The following is a 25816-nucleotide window of genomic DNA, read 5'->3' on the forward strand; positions in this document are numbered from 1 at the left end:
GAACAGTGGCATCTAGTTGTATGCCATTTGATTGCATATGGAAGAACTGCAACAGCCTGCCGACACTTGATTTGGCTACAAAGCCAAAACCATCCCGTTCACACTATCTCTGCTAGTGTCCCTAAATTGTCAGCAACTCCTACAACCCTCCACAACTTGAAACACCTACCTTGGTACTTTCCTGCAGTTACTTTGATCTGCTTGTTGTGCATTAAAGACTTGTGCAGACCTGCAAAGCAAAGCATTAGCACTTCTTTAGAAGCTACTTTGCACCCTTAAACATCAATCTAGAGAACATAATATATTCCTGTTTTTGAAAATTTGGATCCTCCATCCACTGAGGCAACCACCGCTTCAAAGAGCAGGGAGAAATGAACTCAGTTCTAAGGCTCAAATCTATCCAAACAATACAGCCCAAGCAAGATTGCATTTCAAGAATAAATGAAACAAGTTTTCCTCTTCCTCACACAATTACTATCGCTCACTATGTTTCATTTCACTATTCTGTATTAATTAGGAAGTCCTCATGCCAAACTTCCACATAACAATTATTAACTTCAAAGGAAGCTTCAATTCCCATAGACGTCTCCATCTAAGAGCTATGACCCTATGAGAATCCATTACTTGAATTCCCCCCTACTTTCAACAGTAGCTTAATTTTGATATCACCATGTGTTACATTGAGGCGATAATTGTTTATTAGTAGGTCCTCACCTTGAGATAGGGGTGGCTAAAATTTGAGCAGCCACTTCACTACTTCAGGAGAGTATAGCTCCCTAACCAGGTCCTGTGTTCCAAGTCAAAGTGTAAATTTTTGTGTTGACCTTGCATTGACCCATTTTTCAAAAAGATTAACTATTGGGGCAAAACTATTTTCAAACATGTGAGAGAGTGAGACACATGCATGAGTAGATTCTAATGAATCAAAATCTTCTGCTGGTGGTGGTGGTAATCGGATGAATATGCTTTATCATGCTTTTATGATTTTTTTTTTTTTTACATTTTCTAGGATTAGTACTTTAGTGGAAATTTGATGACAATTACTCCTACACATTTTGCGTAATTTCCTAGTGCCCAGCTATATAAAGTCCTGCTTGTATTACTTTTTTTGAAAAGCTATAAACTTATTTTTATACGTATGGCTTTCTTTCTATCTATCTATTCACAATCAAGGTTCCACCATGATGTATCACGTGCAAATGCTTTAGTGGAATCTGGAAACTTTATGACTAATACATCCACTAATTAATTTAGTATTAGCAGTGTAAAGTAGCTGAAGAAAGTGTTCAAGCAGATCATATTACTTTAGTTTTCTTTTACATTTATATGAGGTAAAAAGTAAAAATGTCACCAGATAGGATGATATATAATTGCATTGTTTGTCAATTTTTGATCTTTTTGAGTGATGTTGCCATTAATCATTGTCCTTTTGTACAAAGTTCAGACCTTTCACTATGACAAAATGTATGATGATGCTAAGAGAAACTGTGAGCTAATGTTTTATCTGCTTTAAATGCAAGCCTGCAAGGCAATGCTTCTTCCTTAGCTAGATTCGTTTATAATCTAGTAATTTTCTACTTTGCTATAGATAACTCTTGAGTTGCAACTTGCAACTATACTAATTAAGTATAGATACCTTAGTTCAATCTTGTCTCCACTCTTTGATAAATTACTAATTAAGTAATTATTATGTTTTTAGGTGAACATGTAATTTACCATGGTATAAAAGCATGAGATCCTTATTTCAATCCTGTCTCCACTCTATCTTTAATTTAAAATGTTAAAAACCCCACAAGTTGGGCCCTACTTTTTAGGAAGAGGTTTAGGTCCACATGTGAGGGAAAGTGTTAAAATTATGGTTAAATGATTAAATTCACAATTTCTTAACAATTTAAACTTTTAGGAAAATCAGTAATTTACCCATGTTATCCAAATTTGGCTAGCCTTGTTGATTGACGTTCCAAGCCAACTCTCAGGCTCATGAGCCTTGTGATTACCTGTTGGTATAAAATTTGGGGGGTAGAAAATACCATTTGAGCTACCTAGCTCATTGGCAATTTTGACTATCTATTAACATGCGGAGAATATCAACTAAACATGAACAATTTTTGCTGAAAGTAACTCTAAAGTCCCACTATTGAAACAAATTGGCTATATATTATCCAGACTGCTAAAGTTAACTCTCTAGTAATAGAGTTACAAGCTCAAAAAATGTTCATAAGAGAGTTAGAAGCAAGAGAACCTGGGCTTTAGCCTCATTAGTGACTCCCATGCATAGCCAATGTACACCACTGGCGTTCTCCAACTCCCTTGCACTCGTGTTCTTCAGTCAGCGCAGCAAGTTGCCAAGGAACCTTCTTCTTTTCCAAACACAGGTCCTCCAATCTTCCACTAACCAAAACAAGCCTGGAAAAAATGCTTCTCAAACAGTAAGCTTCCACTCGTTTGCATACGGCATTATTGGAAGAGCCAAAAAATTATCTGCCAGCACATGATTTAGCTACATAGGCAAAACAAACCCATTTGCACCTGCTCTACCAGTGCCCTTCAACTGTCAGCAACACTTGCCATCCTTCCACGACTGGACACACTTGCCCTGGGACACTCTAGTAGTTTCTCTAATCAACATGTTGTGCATCATAGGCTTGTGCACACCTACAAAACAAAACTTTACTGAGCATTAGCACATCATGAGTACACTGTTTTGCACCCTCGTCCCTCAAACACCATTGTGTTGTGGCTATACAGCCCAAGCAAGACTGTGCTTTAGGAATAAACGATCCAAGTTCTCTTCCTCATTGCACAAGACATTTGGTTTCACTCACTATGCTGTGTTGTATGTGGCCATAGCAGCTTATCAGTAACTCAACAGCTTGAGATAGGGATAGCTAAAATTTGAGCAGCCACTTCTGGAGAGTACAGCTCTCTAATCAGGTCCTGCTTTCAAGCCAAAGTGTAAAGATAAGTTTAAATACCTATTAATAGTAGTAGCTTATTTTGACTTAATTGAGGGATTACTAAAGTATGGGTTTTATAACCTAGCAAAATAATATTTTTTGTATTATTGAAAAAGATTGATACACACATGCATGACTAAACTTAAATTCTGGACAAAACACATCAAAATAAAACTGTAGGATCTTTCCGCTACAAAATACAATACATCAGGCTAAAAAGACAACCAAGCAGAAAAATATGAAAACTTATATTCTGGATGTAACGCATCAAAACAATGATAACAATTAGAGCAAGGCTTATCAATCAAAGCAGGATACCTTCTCTATTTTTCAACTTTTTCTGCATAGTTGCTTGCCTGATTGAATATGCACCAGGGAATTAGGTTAGTAATTTATGGCTAAGTTTGTTGTATGCTCAGGTTTAATTTCTATTATCCTTTGATTCTAATTCTAGTTGAGTCACTTTGATAGGATAGCCAAGCTAAGTTACCTATGGAGATAAGTCTTTTGGTTTGTTTTATCATGTGAAATGAGGATGAACAGTTTTGCCCAGCTCGTGATCTGATATGGGTAAGTACAAATTTCCGTCAATAATTTCATTTAGAGTTACAGGTATAAAAGTTAGAAAACTTCAAGAACATCAAGAGGAAATAGCACAAAATTTATTTGGTAAAAGCTTAAACAATTAAAGAGCAGTACTACATATAAAAAGAGTTTTAAACTATTATTATTAAAAATTAACGGGGCATTTACATGTGGTAGTACTTGTCTACTAAATTATATATATAAGAAAGCCCAATAGAAAAAAGATATGTCACAGGGCACCTATTAAACTCCTAAATCTCTGAAGTAAAAGAGAAAGGAGAAGAAAGAATGAATGAAAGAAATATCTAAATAAGAAATCAAAGGAAGAAAGATATGACACTTTAAAAATGAAATTCAAATATGATAAAGGTCTCACCAATTCTTCTCCACAAGCATTACATGGGAAGATGAAGTCTTTGATGATTTCCCAACATTGATTAAAGGCATCAGATGGCTAAGGTCATTTAGTAATAGATCCAAACGTGCTTCTCTTATGGTAAATCACAAATCTGACAAGACAGGTCTAACAATTGAGTAATATGCAATCATTCACAACATTTTTTTGGTGACACATAAAATTGGACTAAATGCTTTTAACTTTGAAGATTGTCTCCCGTGAGAGCTTCTCAATTAGTTGGTGATGGCAAATCTATTAACATATTAATAGGTACAAGCTTAGGTTCCCAATGCTGATAGTTTAAGCAGTTCACCAAGAATATTACTACTACTAATGCAGACCTTTCTTTGTTGATCAATGAACTGATCAATTGTCAACAACATGACAATATATGGATATATCAAGAACATGGTAATGACTTGGTCATTGAAGAAATTTTGCATATCAAAATTAAATCCCCATTAAGGTAAGTTATGATCAAGCTCCTCATGGTTGAAAATTTTGAACCATCACTAACCATGATTTGATTCTAAAGATTGTTGCATTATGAAAATTGCAATAACAATGTCCTCAAACATGCTAATACAAGTCATTTTAGTAACTTTATGATTGTTGTCATACTTTTAAATAATAAAAATTCAGAGAAAAGCAAAAGCAAAAAATAAAAAGAAATGAATAGAAAAATCAGTTATTCTCTTAAATCAGAAAAAGAGCATCTGCTTTGGTTTCAAGTTAGTAAACAACCCTAAAAAACCTTCAACAAGGGAGGAAGCTAGACACAACCTCTAGGAAGACTAATTATCCGATACGATCAATTGTCAATAATGTTGATATTTGAATGTATCAAGAACTTGTTTTAATGATTTGTTCTTTACAGATATTATAAATATCCAAATTAATTCCTCATAAAAGTTATTATCAAGTTCCTCAGTGCTGAAGATTTTAAATTTTATAACTACATTTGATTGTAAAGTTTGTACATTTTAGAACTGGAATCCTGATTGTCTTAGCTATATAGCAAGTGGAGTGGAGAAAAGTTATATAACTGTTGTCATACTTTAAATTAATAAGAATTCTTGGAGCAAAACAAAAATAAAAGGAACAAGAACTAGAACAGAAAACGCAACTGTTCTCTTAAACAGGAAAAAAAAAAAAAAAAAAAAGGGAAAAAAGAAAAAGAAAAAAGCATTTTCTTTGGTTGAAGGTTAGTACACAACTTTAGAGAACTTTCAACTAGGGAGGAGGCTAGATGCTACCCCTAGCTAGACTAATCATTCTGACTGCAATCTATGCATAACTTCACATATATAATATGTAAAGAGATAAAAAATAATTTTGATTGTAATGTTTGCAGTAGCATGCATATATTGTTTTTGCAACTTGAAAAATTTTAAAACAATGACGAGAGAAATTAAAAAGCATACAACGGACTGCACTTGTCTTTTTGTCTCTTGGCCATGTGATAGATTCACCTCATGAAATAGTCCAATGATCCAACATCAAGGGGGCAACCAGCACCAACAAGTAACACAATCACTAAACCAAGATGACCCTAATCATTGTTTATTTCATAAGACTCTGTTTTTTATATGCGTATTAAATTAGCTAGGAGTATTGCTTTGTGTTTTTTGATTAAGGAAACAAACCAGAAGGGAGAAGGGAGTTTGAATAAGTGCTAATAGTTAACTAAGGTACAGCTAGCAAGAAACTTTTTTGAAGTTAAAATTAACCCAAATGAGTACAAGTATATGCCAAAGGAAAGGGAAAGTAATGATGCATCAACCAACAAAACTCAAATTAAGAAGGATGGTGACTTACGGGCGATAGAGAGAAAAACGTTGATCAACCTTTTGGGTCACTTCACAAAATTCCTTCCAATGTAAAAATCTCAGGTCACTAATCACACACTTGACTCCTCACAAGCAGCTATGGACATGTATATTCTCTATTTTTAAAAAAGAAATTGGATCCCCTCTATTTCCATCCCCTACCCTTGCAGCTCTCCTCCAACAGGATTGGTTGCAGTTGAACCCTCTCTAAAGCTCTAAATTTGCTTCTCTTGCTGCTGTTGAGGCTTTTCTTGGTTTTTTGAACTGTTAGTTACCCTACACATTGAAATCAAACAAACTTTTAAAAAACATGGCCACATTAGTGGCAGAGAAAGGCTCTTTCTTCACGGTTGCCTTCTTCCTATAAGTCCAAATAGACCATAAGATAGAGACAAAAGACAACGAGAAGTACTTTAAGTTCTCTAAATTGCCCTGATTTCTCCTCATCCATGCCTAAATCAAGAAAGGCTGAATGAAATTAGTTCTAATGGACAGATCAAACCAAAATAAGGTCTAAGGTTTCTGCAGCTTTGACACAGGAAAAAAGTCCTCACAAGTCTTCTCAATTCTGCCCTCACAAGAAGAAAATTCAATAAAATCCTCCAAAGAACGACAATAACTTTAGAAGGTGATTGTAACCTACAAAATGGCTCCAATGCTCAAGGTCTTCACTTATGGTTGTGCTAGTGAGATCAAAAAAGGACCTGCCGACATGGTTTCTACGATTTCTGCTAAGCAACAGCCATTATCCTTTTCAACCAAATAAGCACTAGATTCAAAATGAGACCTTATGAGCTTGTCAACAACACAAACATGAATTTGTAAAATTCTCTCAGAATCATTTTGGCTATAGAGTTTTCAAACGAATCCAGAATTCCACCCGAGCTAAAAATATCTTTGACTAGCACATCTGCCACAACATTTACAGAAACTAAACAGTTTCATAGGACACCCCTTTATTGACGTGCAAAAAAGTTGGAACCATATGTATATACTAGGATGTCTATAAAGGTATATTATCAATTTACTATGAGATGTAATAAATCAGGCTAAAATGGCAAAACAATGACGAAAATGTGACAAAACTTAAGTTGTAGGTGTAATGCATCAAAACGACAATAACAAGTAAAGTGGGGTTTACAAATCTAAGCATACTTCTCCCATTTTCAATCTTGTTAAATACTTGATTGTCTGCTTGGGTCTAATTACTATAAAGCTAAATATGTGAGATGGGCATGGGTGGTTGAACTTGGTCATGATTTGAAAAAACCTGGAAAATTTCAAGAATATCAAGAGCCAAAGAACAATAATCATATGTCAAACACTTTCATAATTAAAGAGCAATTATAAAATGAGTTTTAAGTATTAATATCACAGATAAATGAGGTAATTATATTACAAATGGAGGCAATGCATGTGATAGGCTATAGCACCCTTTCCATTCAAACTTGACATTATATATATTATGTTAAGCTCCTAAATGTCTGGGGAGGAAAAAATAGAATAGGAAAAAAAAAGTCTATTTAAGAAAATGCAAAGGAAAAATATATGTCTATTTTAGATGAGATTTGGCAGCAAAAACTACTAGTTTTGACGTTTACTCACTTTTAATCACATTAAAAGCATGCTTTTAAAACACCAACAAAAGCATTTTCTTGCCATTCTTTGTTGTCAAATCGCTAAGAGTCTCATTGACAACTCTAGTCAAATATATGGTGCGCAATCCATTAATAAATGTACACTAAAAGAAAAAAGAAAAAGAAAATGCAAAAACCAACAGAGGAAAAACAGTTACTTACTGAAAAGTTGATTAAGCATCGGGGTTACTGTCATTAGAATCGTCCCAATGGCTTAACTCCTCACCACAATCCTTGTACTCACTTGACTCCTCACAGTCAAATTTACCATGGGCTTCTGTGTGGCTTTTAATCCTTTTTGGGTTTGGTATGTCAGTAGAGCTTCCTTCTCTACTGGGTCCAGCCCCATTGTAATCATCACGACTGCGCTTGACTTTGTATATCATACGGAACCCCCATTTTTTTACCTTCACGCTTGAATAATAGGTTTCAATTTTAATTCTAATCTGACTGAATCCATTCACGTCACCTTCCCACAATAATTTATTTGATTCCTCGTCGAAGAATTGAGGAGTCACATAGACTAGCCAAAGGTGATCAGATGAAAGGTAATCAAATGATTGATGGTCACCAATAAAAATTCTTTTTCCATTGGCTATCAACGAATATCTAAGAAAGGGAGCAAAATCATCTGTACAAAACACAACACAAATTGCAATTCCCATGTTCTTACACAAATGAGAAGGTAGTTTTATTTTCACTTCATTCCCCATGCTTTGGTGGCTAAACCACTCAGGAATTTCACTTCCAGGAATAACAATGTTATATTCCTCTTTTAGGACTGAGAGAGGGAGAGAGGGAGAGAGCTTGAGGGACCTTTTTATTCCTGAGATAAACCTGTCTATGTAGCTTTGATTGTCAGCCAATTTAAAGCAATTTTGAAGATAGAGAGATGGTTCCAATGAATCACTTTGTTTTAATGGATCTGGTAACATTTCCAGTGAGATACAACCTTCTGCCGTAACTTCGACGATATTCAATGGAAGCTTTGGCAATGATCGAAGACTTGTGCAATTAATCAAGTTCATCCATTTCAATTTTGAAAGTTGAATGATGCTTTCCGGAAGGCAAACAAAATCATTTCCACTTAGATCCAATTCTTTCAAAGAGAATAAGGAACCAATATCATTGGAGATTGCCTTGAGATTGCAGTCATCTAAATGCAAGCTAATCAAAGAAGACGCAGGTGATAGAGATAGATAAGAGAATAGCAAGTCAATGGGATGAGGACTTGTTGGCATTGAATAAAACGGGAGGAGCTCATACCACAATTTATTAGATGATAACCCCTTACATCCAAAGATAAATAGCTGTTTAAGATTTTTTAAGAGACCAATGGAAGAAGGAACCTTTCTGATAGCAGTTTTGCTCAAAACCAACTCCATTAGACTTTCGGCATTCCCTAGGTTCTCTGGCAGTCTATCCAGTTTTGAGCATCCATGAAGATTGACGAATCCAACCAACTTTAAATTAAAAACGGTATTAGGTAAACGCACAAGATTTTTGCAATAGTCTAACCTCAAAGAACCAAGGGCAGTCAAATGTTCAATTGATGTGGGTAGTGTTGTAATTGCAGAACCACTTAAATTAAGTCTGCGTACACGTTTCATGTTTCTCCCAAATTCTGGAATTTTTGTTATTTTTGAGCACCAACAAAGATTAAGTTCCGTAAGACACTCTATTTCAAACTTCCTTGGAAGACTTGTGAGGTTCTTACACCCATTTAAATTAAGAATAGTAAGATTTTTATGAATTTCAATTGATGGGTGAATTCTACGTAAATTTATACAATTTTCAAGAACCATACTCTTAAGATTCGGGACGTTAATGATTTCTGGGCCTTCAGTAAGTTTTAGAGCAATGAATTTCAAATTCTCAAACCACTGTTAAAAACCAAAAAAGAAAAAGAAAAAGAAAAGAGTAAAACAATTAGCTTCTACAAACTTATTATTATTATTTTTTTTTAAAAAGTAGTATTAGGGTACCCAAATTACCTTTGATAGGAAACTTGATGTCAACGATTTTGAAGGGTATTCTCTCCAATCAAGAACTCTTAAGCTACTAGGAAGATGTTTGAGATCATGCATAAGTTGAACACCACAAATTTTAAGCAATTTTAGCTTTTGCATCTTTGAAAAGGCCTCAGGATTCCATTTTACATTTTTTGGTTCATGCAACTCTAGCACTATGCCTTGAATTTCCTTTGTTCCCTAATAATAAAAATACAAGGGATTAGTATAAATGTATAATTACTAGACTAATATAATTTAAACTCCATTATTATTTGTAAAAAAAAATTATGTTGAATAATATAATAAGATATGTGCTTAGTTTCTTTCAATAACCCCTTACCGTATTTTTTGTCAGCACATTGTCGATATCTTTAAATGACCACAATCTACTACGTTCCGCAGGGTATTGGCACTCTTGACAAACTATATATCGACCCATTTTTTGTAGCAAATCATGCATACACAATTGATTTTTATCCAATTTAATGAGAGACTTATCAATAAGAACCCTCAATCCAATTTCAGCATGAAGCTCAAGATAGTCTAGTATTTTTATGACATAATCTCTATTCTTGAGATTAAAAAAGCATGCGATATTTAAGAAAATATCCTTCTCTTTTGGTTGTAGCCCATCAAAACTTATTTGAAGCACATTGAGAATTTCTCTGTCAAAAAATTCATTCATGAGCCTATCCAATTCACTTTTCCATTCATCAATGCTTTTTTCGAACAAGAGAGAACCCAAAACTTCAAGGGCCAAAGGAAGCCCCTTAGAATAATCTACAAAAGCTTGAGATAGCTTTCCATAATCTTCAGTTGGATGGTCCATTTTAAAAGCTTTCAAACTAAAAAGTTTAAGAGCTTCATCATTATTCAATACTTCAGCCTCATATATTTCAGTTACTTCATGATACACCAACAAATGTCTATCTCTTGTTGTTATCATAATTCTGCTACCTGAACCAAACCAACAATGCTCCCCTAATAACTTCTCCAATTGGTCTAATTCATTTACGTCATCAAGAACAAGAAGAATCTTTTTGTTATGTAACCTATTCTTGATCATTTGAACTCCATCATCGACATTTTGAACATTCAACTTTTTTAGCATCAAAAGTTCTTTCAAAAGTATTTCTTGTAACTTACATAAACCACATCTTTTAGATTCTTCCCTAATATTAGCAATAAAACAGCAAGCTTCAAAATGATTGGAAACCATACTATAAACAACTCTTGCAAGAGTTGTCTTACCCATTCCTCCTGTCCCCCAAATTCCTATAATGCGAACATCATTTGACTCTATAGCTAAGTATGACTTCAATTTCTCAACTCGGGATTTCATTCCTATTAGTTCTGTGGTATGTGCTGAGAATGTATTTCTCACTTTATTTAATATCACTTCCACAATGTCTTGGATACATTCTGCCTCAGACCTACAAAGAAGAGAGAACAATAAGTTGTGAATCTAAATCTATGGCATTAAGTTTAGTAGGTTAAAACTAAAATTGGGATTCTATTTTGTCTTAAGCCAATTAATATATAGTTTTCTATTCAGTCAACATAATCAAACACAGGATTTCTACTTCTTTTCTTTTCTTTTCCACACAACATTTTGATAACAAAGAAATGTCAAGAGTCTTGTAACTCAATGCAATTGCTTAGTTCTCTCCATACTTGGATTCAAACCCCCTAAGAAAATCTAGAAAATTGAAGAGGATTATATAAGCTATCTAAAATTTAAGATAAAGCAACAACCCAAACTACTGTAGTAAAATTACTCCAAAAGAGTCTTAAAAGCACAAAATTAATTATATGATTCAGTATGAAATCTTGTATTACATGGCAGATGTGAACTTTCTTTTCTATCCAATTCACAATAAAAATTAAATATGAGCCTTTTATCATGATTCTACCATCCTGTGATTCAATATGTCACCATGAACATGTATGTAGGTATGTTTACGGTTCAAAAAAGGACTAAAGATAAGGAGTATTCTTTTTATTATTTAATAGAAAGAATTATGTCAAATAGGATTACCTATTTGTCTAATTACTACAACCATCATTAGGCCCCTCCCCGCTATAAATGTAGTTATGTGTATAATATATTAAAGTGAAAGTTCAATAAAAATCCAAATCATTATGTATATTAAATTAAAATGAAAGCTAAAAAGAAAGTTCAATTTAGAATCGAAATTAGATTCTAGGGGGCCAAGAAGAATTTGGGCCAGATACTAAAATTCCATGTAAACATATAGAGTATTCACCTTGTAAGTGCACAGTTGCACCTGGACCCAAGAACAGTTATGGGCTCAGGCCCAATGAGCCTTAAACAATAAGAATTTGTAGAGTGTGGGCTTGAAACCCAGGTTAGAAGTATATGAGGATTAAATGACAAACTAAGGATTGCAAGTAATTGAAAACAACAAGGAATATTGTAACTGGGCCTCCTCGGACGTAAGCCGAGAGCTGTTCTTATATTATATCTCACCCTTAGTCTCCTGTCTTTTTAGGTTACAAAACGTTCCGTCCCTATTTCTGTTCCAGATCCCCCTTTAAATACCCTTCTTTTTAGTACTTTATACACGTGTTGCCCCAATTCCTCCCTTAACCTAGATATTTCTTTTCCTAGTGCCTTTGAACAGTAACTAGAAGTTTCCCTTCCACTGTTCAAGTGTCACCTCCCCATTAATGCGGCCAGGGTGGTAGGTGCAGGGTCTTTAATGTGGAGGTAGCAGCCTTTATTTTTGACATTTCTTCAACACCGGTGCTTCTGGGACATTCTGGGGTTCACCCCCCTTAACCATTGGTCTTGACCGTGTCATTCCCTAACCTTTACCATGAAGTCTCAGATTCTCTGATGTCAGTCCGAGGGGAAAAACATCCTCAGCTAGGTCCTCGGATCCTCGGCGTATGGGCCGACCTAAACTATCAACAAGCCCTAAACTCAAGAGTAGGTCGGCCTTCCTTAGCAAGGCCCAATGGCCCATATCCCTATTAAGATATTTTTACTCCCCACAATAGCCCCTCAAAACTCTAATTTTCAACGTCCGAGGAGAAAAATAGGGTTTTGATCTGACGAGAACCTGCTCTGCACACTTTATAAATGACGGCACGTGTGGAAATCGTTTCGCGTCCCAGAAGATGACACTTGGCGGTTTTATTTTAAAAAGCGCGCGCATTTATTACTGTAAGTTACTCTTTGTCTGCCACGTTCAACGGTGAGATGGGCATCCAACGGTTCTCATTACTCCACGAAATTTTAGGCGGGACAGACATAATTTTGAGGCCGCCCTTTCGCACGTCGTGACGCTTCGGGAACCTGCGCCTTCATTTAAGTCATCAGGGATCAATCCCATCAAAACAACAACAATCATTCTTCATCAACAGAAAACCGTGGAAACCCGTACCTTCAACTTTGTAAGTTCTTACTCTCTCTATTCTTGACCTTTTCTCCTCGGATACAGTCCTCGGCTGTCTTCGTAAACACCCTCCCCTCTAGAGTTTAACCTTTCGTTCTTTTCTAATGGGTAAGTTTAAGTGTCTAGTTGATACCGCCGCTGGGATGGAAGGCTTTAGAGCCAAATACCATATTCCCAGCGACGTAGGGCTAGAATATTGCCCGGCAACAGCCGTGGCCGGTTCTAGGAAAGAGGAAGAGGTTATCATCCCTATGATAGCCTTCATAGAGGGTGGGATGACCCTTCCAATGAAACCCGTAATGAGGGAGTATCTTCGCAACCACCGGTTGTGCCCCGATCAATGCCTTCCAAACGTTTTTAGAGTTCTAGGTAGTGTAGATGCTCTAAACGAGCAGATGGGTTTAAACCTCACATGGCACGATGTCGTGTTCCTATATGAGTCCCACAAACTTTCTAAAGTAGGTTATTATATGAAATCTCGGTCTAGCACCGTTAGGCTAATCTCCTGTCTGCCCAAATCAAACAAAGGCATGAAGGACGACTACTTGATCGTGTCTGGGAACTGGCACGACGGCCTCCACTGCCCAGTTCAGTGGGGGGATCCAGGTGCGACACCATAGGATTAATCTTCCCACAACACAACTTCTCCCAACACACACACAGAAATGCGTATTTGTATTTACTTAAATTCGTTAAATATTTGTGTGAATCTGACCAGGTTTGTTTACTTTGATGTCTTTTTTGCAGATAAACAGCACGTGCGTCCTCGCCTGAGTCACTGTAACGTTGCCGATCTAAACCGAGTACTTCGCTCCGAGGTATTCGTTAGTGCAGACCTACAACTCCGGGCTGCTCATCTTATTCTAGGATACACCCCCCTTTCCAAAGACTTTCAGGAGATAGAGGACGCCATTATTGCCGGCGACCGAAGACGAAAGAGGATAAACGTAGCTCGGCCCCATTTTTTGGACGACCGTGACCTCCCGGACGCTCCTGACACTATTTTGTACAACCGGCCGATAGCAGCAGTCCCCTCGCCATACACTCACAAACAAGCTGTCGTTCCGAAGAGGAGGTGTCTTCTTCACACACTCTTGACGACGAGATAGACCAATTCCATCTCGAAGACACTGAGAGACCTCGCGGAAACCAGTTCGTGGTACTTTCCGACGAGGAGGAAGAAGCCACCGAGGCCTCTGGAATCGCAGGGTTTGTAGTTACCCTTCCCGAAGACGAAGTAGAAGAAGACATGGGACGAATGGAAGGTCTCCTTACCAACAGGGCTGCCAAAGTTGCAGAGAAGAAGAAGACGGGGACGTCCCAAGTTCCCCCAGCTTTACCTCCTCCTCCTCCTCTAGCCGAGCCAAAACTGCCAGCCGAGGATCCCAAGAAGAAGAGGAAGGGGGATAATGACGGGGCGATCACTAAAGACCCCAAGAAACCACGCCAACAACTCCCACCGGCCCAGCAGCAGAAGCTGGACAAGTGCAAGGGCAGAGCACGTTCAGCTGAGCTTGGGGAAATCAGGGATGAGGCTGTAGTGCACCGAGCACCAGCCGCCTGGTCCCCCGATCTAAGGATGGACGGCGCTCCTATCTCCTGCCAGTCCAGTATAAGGGCAGTTCAACAAGGCCACGCCCACCACCTGGCCGAGGTCCTAGAACGCCCTCTTCTGCTGCCCAAGGACATGGAGACCTTGGAAAAGATGGGCCAACCACAACTATTCCTCTCTTTAAAAAGAGACTTAGCACTGGTAAATGTTTCTCCTTTTAACACTATTTATGAGTAAATTAGTTTTTGTTATTCCTAACTCCATCATGCTTTTTTACAGGCTATTCAGGAGGTCTTTGTAGCTGAAAAGTTTATTGAAGACGCTCGGAAAGTGGCCAGGGCTGAGCTCGAAACTAGGGTGGAGACTGAGAAGACTTTAGGTACAGCCCTTGCCGAGAACGAAAAACTGACCTCGGAGGTAGCAGAGCTGAGGAGAGAGAAGAATGGGGTCGAGTCAAACTTGAAGACCATGAAGACCCAGATAGAAGGACAACGCAAACTCCTTAAGGAAAGAAATGAAGAGCTCTCCCAAGCCCAAAGGGAGTGCTCGGATCTGAAGAAACAACTGGCTCTGATGAAGGAAGAAGCCAGCTCCTTCCAACTCTCTCTTCAAGCTGCCAAACAGGCAAGTTTTGACGAAGGGGTAGCGACCACCGAGGAACAGCTGACAGAGGAATTCGCGGCTTTATGCCGCGAATACTGTCAAAAAGTATGGGGGGAAGCTTTAAACGTAGCAGGAGTTCCCCAGTCTTCGGATTTGAGGAAGTCCGAGAACGTTTGGCTTCCCCTAGAAATACAGGAGATTGAAGAGGCTCCTGCTGCTACTCCTACCCCTGAGACAACTCTTCCTGTCCTACCTCCGATGGTTCCACAGCAAATTCCTGATCCTACAGAACCTTCTGGTTCCAATAAAGAAAAGGAAGGAGGAGCGGATGCAGAGAAGGACTTGAACCAGATAGTGGAACCCAACGTCCTTCCAACAAAGACAGCGGATAAAGGAAAGCAGGTTATGACTCCTTTTGAGCTGGAGTTGAGAAAGACCGAGGGCACCAGTACCTCTCAGCAAGATCCTCCTCCAACAGCTTAGGACTTAGCTTAGGGCTTCTCTTTTTCCATTCTTTTTTTGTTTTTGAATTATATATTGTAATGTATATTCACCTTGATTAATGAAGAACAATTTCGTTTGCTTTTCACTTGGATTGTGTCTGCTTTTTCTTTATTCTTTATGTACTTATTACAAAAGTTTTCCCATTAAGTCATATCAGAAGTTTCTCAGAGCATCAAAATCTAACTCCAAGGATTGCATAATCATAACTTTCACATAATCACGCGTATATTATTAAAGATTTAATACAAGGCAACATGGTTAATTCACTTGAATAATACCTCGATTAAAAAAGGGAAGAGGACTTCATATAACAATTAAACCCTTATAATGCACAACACTGTTTTTAGTAGGTTGTAAGATCCGAGGACCATTCCTTACACAAATTTACACAATACTTAGAGATATAAAACTTAAGATCCGAGTTAACAAACAATAAGGTATTAACATCCAGACACAATCAGAAGTTAAGTTTAATCAAAGTCATAATCTGAAGACAAATCTTAAGCAATCTTTCGTTTAATTCTTCAAAATTGTAACTGTAAATGATAAGACATCAATCTCCACAAGGTCTATGGTCCGAGGACTGCACTTTACCAAGTTTCTATTTGATTCTTAAAAATTGTAACTTCAAATGTTAATTTGCCCAAAGTAGGAGGTCCGAAGATCCGGCATAACTAAGGTTCTGTTTAACAAATGACAAGACATCAATTTCCACAAGGTTTGTGGTCCGAGGACTGCACTTATCCAAGTTTCTGTTTGATTCTTAAAAATTGTAACTTCAAATGTTAATTTTCCCAAAGTAGGAGGTCCGAAGATCCGGCATAACTAAGGTTCTGTTTAACAAATGACAAGACATCAATTTCCACAAGGTTTGTGGTCCGAGGACTGCACTTAACCAAGTTTCTGTTTGATTCTTAAAAATTGTAACTTCAAATGTTAATTTTCCCAAAGTAGGAGGTCCGAAGACCCGGCATAACTTAGGTTCTGTTTAACAAATGACAAGACATCAACTTCCACAAGGTTTGTGGTCCGAGGACTGCACTTAACCAAGTTTCTGTTTGATTCTTAAAAATTGTAACTTCAAATGTTAATTTTCCCAAAGTAGGAGGTCCGAAGACCCGGCATAACTTAGGTTCTGTTTAACAAATGACAAGACATCAATTTCCACAAGGTTTGTGGTCCGAGGACTGCACTTAACAAAGGTACGTTATGAATCTTAAAAATATTAACTTCATTTTTTAATTTTCCCAAAGTAGGAGGTCCGAAGTCCCGGCATAACTTAGGTTCCGTTTAACAAATGACAAGACATCAATTTCCACAAGGTTTGTGGTCCGAGGACTGCACTTAACCAAGTTTCTGTTTGATTCTTAAAAATTGTAACTTCAAATGTTAATTTTCCCAAAGTAGGAGGTCCGAAGACCCGGCATAACTAAGGTTCTGTTTAACAAATGACAAGACATCAATTTCCACAAGGTTTGTGGTCCGAGGACTGCACTTAACCAAGTTTAGTTTGATTCTTAAAAATTGTAACTTCAAATGTTAATTTTCCCAAAGTAGGAGGTCCGAAGACCCGGCATAACTTAGGTTCTGTTTAACAAATGACAAGACATCAATTTCCACAAGGTTTGTGGTCCGAGGACTGCACTTAACCAAGTTTCTGTTTGATTCTTAAAAATTGTAACTTCAAATGTTAATTTTCCCAAAGTAGGAGGTCCGAAGACCCGGCATAACTTAGGTTCTGTTTAACAAATGACAAGACATCAATTTCCACAAGGTTTGTGGTCCGAGGACTGCACTTAACCAAGTTTCTGTTTGATTCTTAAAAATTGTAACTTCAAATGTTAATTTTCCCAAAGTAGGAGGTCCGAAGACCCGGCATAACTTAGGTTCTGTTTAACAAATGACAAGACATCAATTTCCACAAGGTTTGTGGTCCGAGGACTGCACTTAACCAAGTTTCTTTTTTATTAATTAAAATTGTAACTTCAAATGTTAATTTTCCCAAAGTAGGAGGTCCGAAGACCCGGCATAACTTAGGTTCTGTTTAACAAATGACAAGACATCAATTTCCACAAGGTTTGTGGTCCGAGGACTGCACTTAACCAAGTTTCTGTTTGATTCTTAAAAATTGTAACTTCAAATACGAGAGCTAGCCATAACTTTGTAATATTAATTGACAAAAGCTTATTTGATTAATAATAATACCTTCTAAGATTATTTACATTCCAAGGGCGTGGTACAACTCGTTCATCCAGGTCAGCTAGCCTATACGACCCTATGCCTGCTATTGAAACAATGCGATAGGGGCCTTCCCAGTTAGGTCCTAGCTTACCCCATGCTGGGTTCCTAGAAGTGCCTACAACTTTCCTTAATACAAGATCACCAGGTGCAAGTGGCCTTAGCTTCACGTGGGCATCATACCCTCGTTTTAGCTTCTGCTGATAATACGCCAATTGGACCATAGCTACCTCACGCCGTTCCTCAAGTAAATCGAGATCTTTCTCTAGAAGTTCCTCGTTTTTCTCTGGACTAAAAGAACTTGTCTTTAGAGTAGGAAAACCGGATTCCAGTGGTATCACCGCCTCGGCTCCATAAGTCATAGAGAATGGAGTTTCTCCAGTGGACCTCCGCGGTGTGGTCCGATACGTCCACAGGACATGAGGGAGCTCTTCTACCCACCTGCCTTTCGCATCGTCTAACCTCTTCTTAAGCCCGTTGACTATGACCTTGTTAACGGCCTCGGCCTGCCCATTTCCTTGAGGATAAGCTGGAGTAGAATATCTATTTATAATACCCATCTCACCGCAGTATTGCCTAAAGGCCTTGCTGTCAAATTGAACGCCATTGTCCGAGACGAGTGTATGTGGTATACCGAATCTAGTAACAATATTTTTCCAGATAAATTTCTTGGAATCAACATCTCGGATATTGGCTAAAGGCTCAGCCTCGATCCACTTAGTAAAGTAGTCTGTTCCCACGAGCAACCATCTTTTGTTTCCAGCAGCTCTCGGAAAGGGCCCTACAATGTCCAAGCCCCATTGCGCGAAAGGCCAAGGGCTGGAGAGAGGATTAAGAACCCCTCCAGGTTGGTGGATATTAGGGGCGAACCTCTGACACCGATCACACTTTACGGCATAGTCCCGAGCCTCCTCTGCATATTGGGCCACCAATAACCCTGAGTCAGAGCTCTATGGGCTAAGGACCTTCCTCCAGTGTGGCTTCCACAAATTCCCTCATGCAACTCCTCCAGTAATGATTCTGTTGATTCAGGGTGTACACACAACAAATACGGTCCCGAAAAGGATCGTTTGTATAGTTTCTGGTCCTCGGACAACCAGAAACGTGGCACCTTTCGACGTACCTTTTCTGCTTCAACTTTGTCTTCGGGAAGGATGTCATTTTTGAGAAAAGATATGATCGAATCCATCCAACTAGGACCAGGCCTTACTAGATGGATGCGAGGTGCGTTAGCAGCTATAAAAGAAGGTTCTACCAGATCCTCAACGAGAATCACCCTTGGTAGACCTTGAGCCAAGGAGGTGGCCAATGTAGCCAAAGAATCTGCATGAGTGTTTCCACTCCTAGTGACATGAGCCAAGGCAAATGAGTCGAATTCAGCTCGCTGACGTTTAACCTGGGCCAAATATTCTTGCATTCTGGGGTCTCTAGCCTCCATGGTCCCCATAACTTGGCCGACCACTAATTGAGAGTCCGAGAACACATGGATTTCTTTGCCACCCATCTTATGTACCATTCGCATGCCTACCAAGACTGCTTCATACTCAGCCTCATTATTAGTAGCCGAGAAAGCCAATCTCAAAGATTTTTCAAAGACAATTCCTTCAGGGGACATTAGAACAAGTCCGACGCCAGACCCTTTATGATTAGCAGCCCCATCCACATAAACTTTCCAAGCCGAGGGCGATACGGCTGTGATCACACCAACTGATTTTTCACCCATGTGCGCTCCCTGCGAAGTTTCTTCTAACAATGGTTCGGCAAACTCGCCACCAAATCAGCGAGGACACGACCTTTCACCGAGGTGCGAGGCTTGTACTTAACATCAAAGGCTCCCAAAATGGTTCCCCATTTTGCCACTCTGCCAGAATAATCAGCACTACGCAACACAGCCTTGAGCGGCAACTGGGTCAAAACAACCACCGTATGAGATTGGAAATAATGAGGAAGTTTGCGCGTAGCGTGGACTACAGCCAGAAGTGCTTTCTCCAAGGGCAAATAGCGCACCTCGGCTTCATTCAAGGACTTACTAACATAGTAGATCGGCCTTTGCACTCCATTTTCATTCCTTATAAGGACTAGACTCACCGCATGAATGGCCACAGCTAGATAAGCGAATAACACCTCGTCCACATCAGGGCGAGATAGAATGGGTGGCCGAGATAGATATTGCTTAAGCTGTTGGAAAGCTGACTCACAATCCTCGGTCCATTGGAACCCTTTCCACTTGTTCAACAACTGAAAGAAAGGACGGCACCGGTCGGCTGACCGAGAAATAAATCTGTTCAACGCAGCAATCATTCCGGTCAATTTCTGAATCTCCTTGGGGTTCCGAGGCGGCTGCAAATTTTGAATAGCCTTAACCTGCACTGGGTTCACCTCTATGCCCCTATGAGTGATCATATATCCTAAGAACTTTCCAGATCCCACGCCGAAAGAACACTTGGAGGCGTTAAGGCGCAACTTATACTTCCTCAGCATCTGGAAGGTGTCGGCCAAATCTGTCATGTGCGAAGGTACCGTCTTACTCTTTACCACCATATCATCCACGTATACTTCTATGGTTTCCCCCAGTTGCTGTTCAAACATTCGGGTCATCATTCTTTGATAAGTAGCCCCAGCATTTTTCAACCCAAATGGCATGACCTTATAATGATAGTTCCCCGTTGGAGTAATGAAAGCAGTCTTCTCCTGATCCTCCAACGCCAAGGGAATTTGGTGGTAACCCTGAAAGGCGTCCAAGAAACTCATCCGAGGATGTCCGACAGTAGCATCTACCAGTTGATCAATCCGTGGCATTGGGAAAGAATCCTTAGGACAGGCCTTGTTCAGGTCAGTAAAGTCCACACATACTCTCCACTTGCCGTTTTTCTTCTTAACGACAACAGTATGAGCCAACCATTCAGGATAGAAAACTTCTTTGATAGCCCCCGCCCTTTTGAGTTTAAGAACCTCTTCCTTCACAGCCTCAGAATGCTCTCGGGAAGATCGCCGAGGTGGCTGCCTCCTCGGAACGATGGCCGGATTGACGTTTAAATGATGACAAATAAAGCTTGGATCTACGCCTGGAGCCTCATAAGGGTCCCACGCAAAGACATCTACATTGTCCTTCAGGAATTCCAACAACTCCATCTTCTCTTGGTATGGCAAAAGTATGCCAACTTGGAAGAACCTCTCTGGATCATCTGCTATCACAAATTTCTCTAACCCCTCGCAAACAGCCCCATCTTCTGTCATCGCTCCAGGTGCCTCCGGAGCTGTTAATTGCTATGACTCCTGGATGGGCAAGGTTGATAACTCAACTTCAGACTGACGAAGTACTGCTGCCGAGATGCATTGTCTGGCCACTACCTGGCTGCCGAGGATTTCCTCAACATGTTCCCCCGAGGGGAATTTAACCTTAACGTGCAAGGTAGAGGAGACGGCTCCCAGGGCATGCAGCCATGGCCTAGCGAGGATGGCTGTATATGGAGAGTACGCGTCAACCACAATGAAATCTACGTCAACCGTTTCTGTGCCGGATTGAACGGGTAAACGGATCTGTCCTTTTGGCACAACGGCTCTCCCTTCAAAGCTAATAAGAGGTGAGTCATAAGGAGTTAAATCTTCCAACTCCAACCTTAACCCCTTAAATAGATCAGGGTACATGATATCCGCACCGCTGCCCTGATCGATCATCACCCTCTTTACGTCATAATTCCCTATTCTGAGGGTAACCACAAGAGCATCGTCATGGGGCTGGATAGTCCCTATTTTATCCTCCTCGGAGAAACCCAAGACAGGTAAAGTGCTCTTTAATCGCTTCGGCCTACCACCCACATCCTCGGCCTGCGGATGGGAAACCGCCATGACCCTAGAGGGACCTGAGCCGGTCCTTCCAGGTGCGGCGAAGATAACATTAATTGTTCCCAATGCTGGCCGAGATGAACTGTTCCTTTGGTTGTTTGATCCAACTTGACTGACCTGCCCAGTGGGCTGACACAAATGCTGCTTCAACTTTCCCTCACCGACGAGCTGCTCTAGGTGGTTCCACAGGGTCCGACAGTTCTCAGTAGTGTGGCCCACATCCTGATGGTATTGACAGAAAAGGTTCTGATTTCTTCTCGCAGGGTCTCCTGCCATCTTGCCGGGCCATCTGAAGAAGGGCTCTTTACGAACTTTTTCTAATAACTGATGCACTGGTTCTCGGAACACAGTATTTACAGCCTGGGGTGCTGCTGAGCCGGATTGTCCGAAATAATCCCTCCTCGGCTTGTTGTTGTGATATCTATCCGACCTGAAATCCCTTCTCTCTTGCGGGATAACCTTCTCCTTTCCTTTTCCCTGTTGCTGGTCTTCCTCTACCCTTTTATATTCATCAATACGATCCATAAGACGACGTACGCTGCGGACGGGCTTTTTCGTCAAAGACTTTCTTAGGTCGTGATCAGTAGGGAGGCCTACTTTAAAGGTATTAAGCGCCACCTCATCAAAGTCGCCGTCTATTTCATTAAACATCTCCCAATATCTGTCGGAGTACGCTTTCAGTGTCTCCCCTTCCTTCATGACCATGGATAGCAATGAGTCCAGTGGCCGAGGGACTCTGCTACAAGTAATGAACCGAGAAGCAAACGCCCTAGTTAGCTCTCCAAACGAGCCCACAGACCCCGATTTGAGACCGTTAAACCATCTCATAGCCACAGGTCCCAAACTGGAGGGGAAGACTTTACACATCAGAGTCTCGTTGTGAGAGTGCACTGCCATCCTTTGGTTGAAATGACTCACGTGCTCCACCGGATCAGTCCGGCCATTATAGATGGTAAACGTGGGCTGAGTGAACCTCCTGGGAAGCCTCCCCCTCTCAATCCTCCGTGAGAACGGAGATTTAGAGAGTTGATGCAACGCCCTACTCATGGTATCGTTGCCTAAGCCCCTAGGACGAAGCTTCTTATGTCTGCGGGTTGGCTGGTCGTTCTCCTCACCAGAGGATGTTGCACTGGTGGGGGAATATGACCTTGAACTGTAGCCATGTCCCTTATCCTTCTCTGAGGAAGAACTAGATGAGGACGGGGAAACCTTACGTTTAGCACGGCGTAACTTCCTCTTCAAACGATTAATTTCCTTCTGCATGGATCTAGAGCCCTCATCGTGGGTAGTGCTACCCCCCTCATGAGTATGGCTAGCCCCTGGATATTCTGTATGGACGCTTCCTTCGTGATCCCTACGATGTTCAAGACGTTCGAAATGATCTTCTGGTTGTGATCCTTGTGACTCTGCATGGTGAGAGCCTAAGCCTGCCATAATATCCCTACTACTCCTAGGCTAGGTTCCCACAGACGGCGCCAATTGTAAGTGCACAGTTGCACCTGGACCCAAGAACAGTTATGGGCTCAGGCCCAATGAGCCTTAAACAATAAGAATTTGTAGAGTGTGGGCTTGAAACCCAGGTTAGAAGTATATGAGGATTAAATGACAAACTAAGGATTGCAAGTAATTGAAAACAACAAGGAATATTGTAACTGGGCCTCCTCGGACGTAAGCCGAGAGCTGTTCTTATATTATATCTCACCCTTAGTCTCCTGTCTTTTTAGGTTACAAAACGTTCCGTCCCTATTTCTGTTCCAGATCCCCCTTTAAATACCCTTCTTTTTAGTACTTTATACACGTGTTGCCCCAATTCCTCCCTTAACCTAGATATTTCTTTTCCTAGTGCCTTTGAACAGTAACTAGAAGTTTCCCTTCCACTGTTCAAGTGTCACCTCCCCATTAATGCGGCCAGGGTGGTAGGTGCAGGGTCTTTAATGTGGAGGTAGCAGCCTTTATTTTTGACATTTCTTCAACACCGGTGCTTCTGGGACATTCTGGGGTTCACCCCCCTTAACCATTGGTCTTGACCGTGTCATTCCCTAACCTTTACCATGAAGTCTCAGATTCTCTGATGTCAGTCCGAGGGGAAAAACATCCTCAGCTAGGTCCTCGGATCCTCGGCGTATGGGCCGACCTAAACTATCAACAAGCCCTAAACTCAAGAGTAGGTCGGCCTTCCTTAGCAAGGCCCAATGGCCCATATCCCTATTAAGATATTTTTACTCCCCACACACCTAGTCTTACTTTTATTATATATTTTTTTTCATTCTTTATGTTTGAAGTTTTCTTCCATTTAAAAAAAAAAATTCCCAAGGAGACAGCTTTTTTGACTGGGTGGTAAAAGAAACATAAATTGCAGATAAAGTAAAAGAAAAAGAATAAAAGTTGTCATACACGCTTGAAATAGTACGATTTTGCTTGAAATGACTTAGAGTCACCATTTTAGTTGTTTGTATAATAGGAAAAGAACTACATTTTAGTTAATTAAGTCTAAAATTTACCATCATAAAAGTAATGTAAAGTCCTATAAAAATACATAGTTATTATAGTTACCATGAAAATTTATTCTGATATTATTTATTTTGTATTTAATTTTTTATTTATTTATAAAATGAAAGAAAAAAAAAAGGAAAAAAAAAAAAAAGGTAATGATGGTTTTTGAACGCGAAAGAAAGAGAAAAAATTAACAAAAATTAGAATTTTAAATGAAATATTTTATAAAATAGATAATTTGAAATTAAAAATTTTAAAAAGTGAATAAATAAGACAAATAGGGAAATTTTTATTCTAAAATAGACATAACTTTTAAACAAGTTAATGCTAATGCTTTAAACGCGTGTAAGAGTAAAAAACGCTACTAAAAAAACCATGATTTTACCTTTGATGCGGAAGTATGTACTCGCCGGATAGATACCCCACTTCTCTCATAGCATCCTTCCATTTCCGGATCTCCTCTCTGTCGATTTTTTCATTTTTCTGATGCCTGTCAAAGGCTTCTTCAAATGGCCCAGTCTGCTTCCGTACGTCGGAGGGATCTACGTGGTAAAAGACGGGCACCACTGTAAGTCCCTTATTTTTTTTGCATTCAACAATTTTAGCAAGTTCATCCAAGCACCACTTGGAATCGGCATATTTTTTGAGAAAACAACGATTGCATGCGGGATTTTTCTATTGCTTGTATGAGCTCGAAGCAATTTCTTTTCCTAGTTGGAGTTTTTTGCTGTCTCTAAAGGCTTCAATGCCTCTCAATCTAAATGCCTCGTATAAATGGTACGTAAAGCTATGGCGGGTGTCCTCACCCCGAAAACCGAGAAAAACAACGTAGTTCGAACCAAGTAAAGAGGGTGTTTCGGAGCTAGTGAAAGCCATTGGAAACTTAGTAACTAGCTTTTTTGTGGAAAAGTTACAAAGAAAGTTGCAGAACAAAGAAAATGGAAACCTTGAAAGAGAGTTATCGGGGCTTTATGAGATCTTACTTTCTGTAAGTAGAATGCCCTATGGCAAGGAACGTAAATCTAGCTCTATTAGAGAAGATGAGAAGCGAAAGAAGATGAGAAGCGAGAGAAAGAAGATAAGGATGGGAGAATATAAAGGGGGAAGAAGATAAGGTCGAAAGGAAACGTGTGGTTAAGAAAAAAATAAAAAAATAAAAAATAAATAAAAGTAAAAGGTAGAGTGGAATACGTGTCCATACAAGGAAATTTACAAAATGAAAATTACAACTGGACTAGGACACAATAAATTATCACAAAAATTTCAAAACAGTTGAAGTATTAAATTGAAAATTGAAAACTAAAAATATAATAAAATAATTTATAAATAAGTGAATTATATTGGATCTATTTTTAATAAAAAATTACTGGAAAAGTATGTAAACAGTGCGTGCACAGTATGCACACAATGTGCGTTGTGCATTTTGTTTCCTGCTTTTCTAAAACGTGACAGAAAAAAAAAAAAAAAAGTGCGTTCAACTATCCAAACTCAGCCTAAGTATCTGTTTGGATACAAATTATCTGCGTCTACGTTTTCCCGTTCACGTTTCAGCACTTTTTTTTTTTTTCAAAGCAGTTTTTCAGCTTTTAAGGAACAAAAATATTGTTCATCACTGACGGACACTGTTCACGATACTATTCACAATACTGTTTATGTACTTTTATTAAAAATGGGTCTTGCAGCACTATTCACACTTTTTAAAATTATTTTGTTACAGTAATTTCAGTTTTCAGTTCAGCAA

At 39.3% G+C, this 25816-nt stretch overlaps 1 pseudogene; it reads right to left on the bottom strand.

Annotated features, from left to right (window-relative positions):
* Window positions 1-25008, bottom strand: LOC142619541 (TMV resistance protein N-like; annotated as a pseudogene).
* Window positions 25009-25816: the final 808 nt, after the last annotated feature.

The sequence above is a fragment of the Castanea sativa genome, chromosome 12 (assembly GCF_040712315.1).
Source record: "Castanea sativa cultivar Marrone di Chiusa Pesio chromosome 12, ASM4071231v1".
Taxonomy (NCBI): Eukaryota; Viridiplantae; Streptophyta; class Magnoliopsida; order Fagales; family Fagaceae; genus Castanea; species Castanea sativa.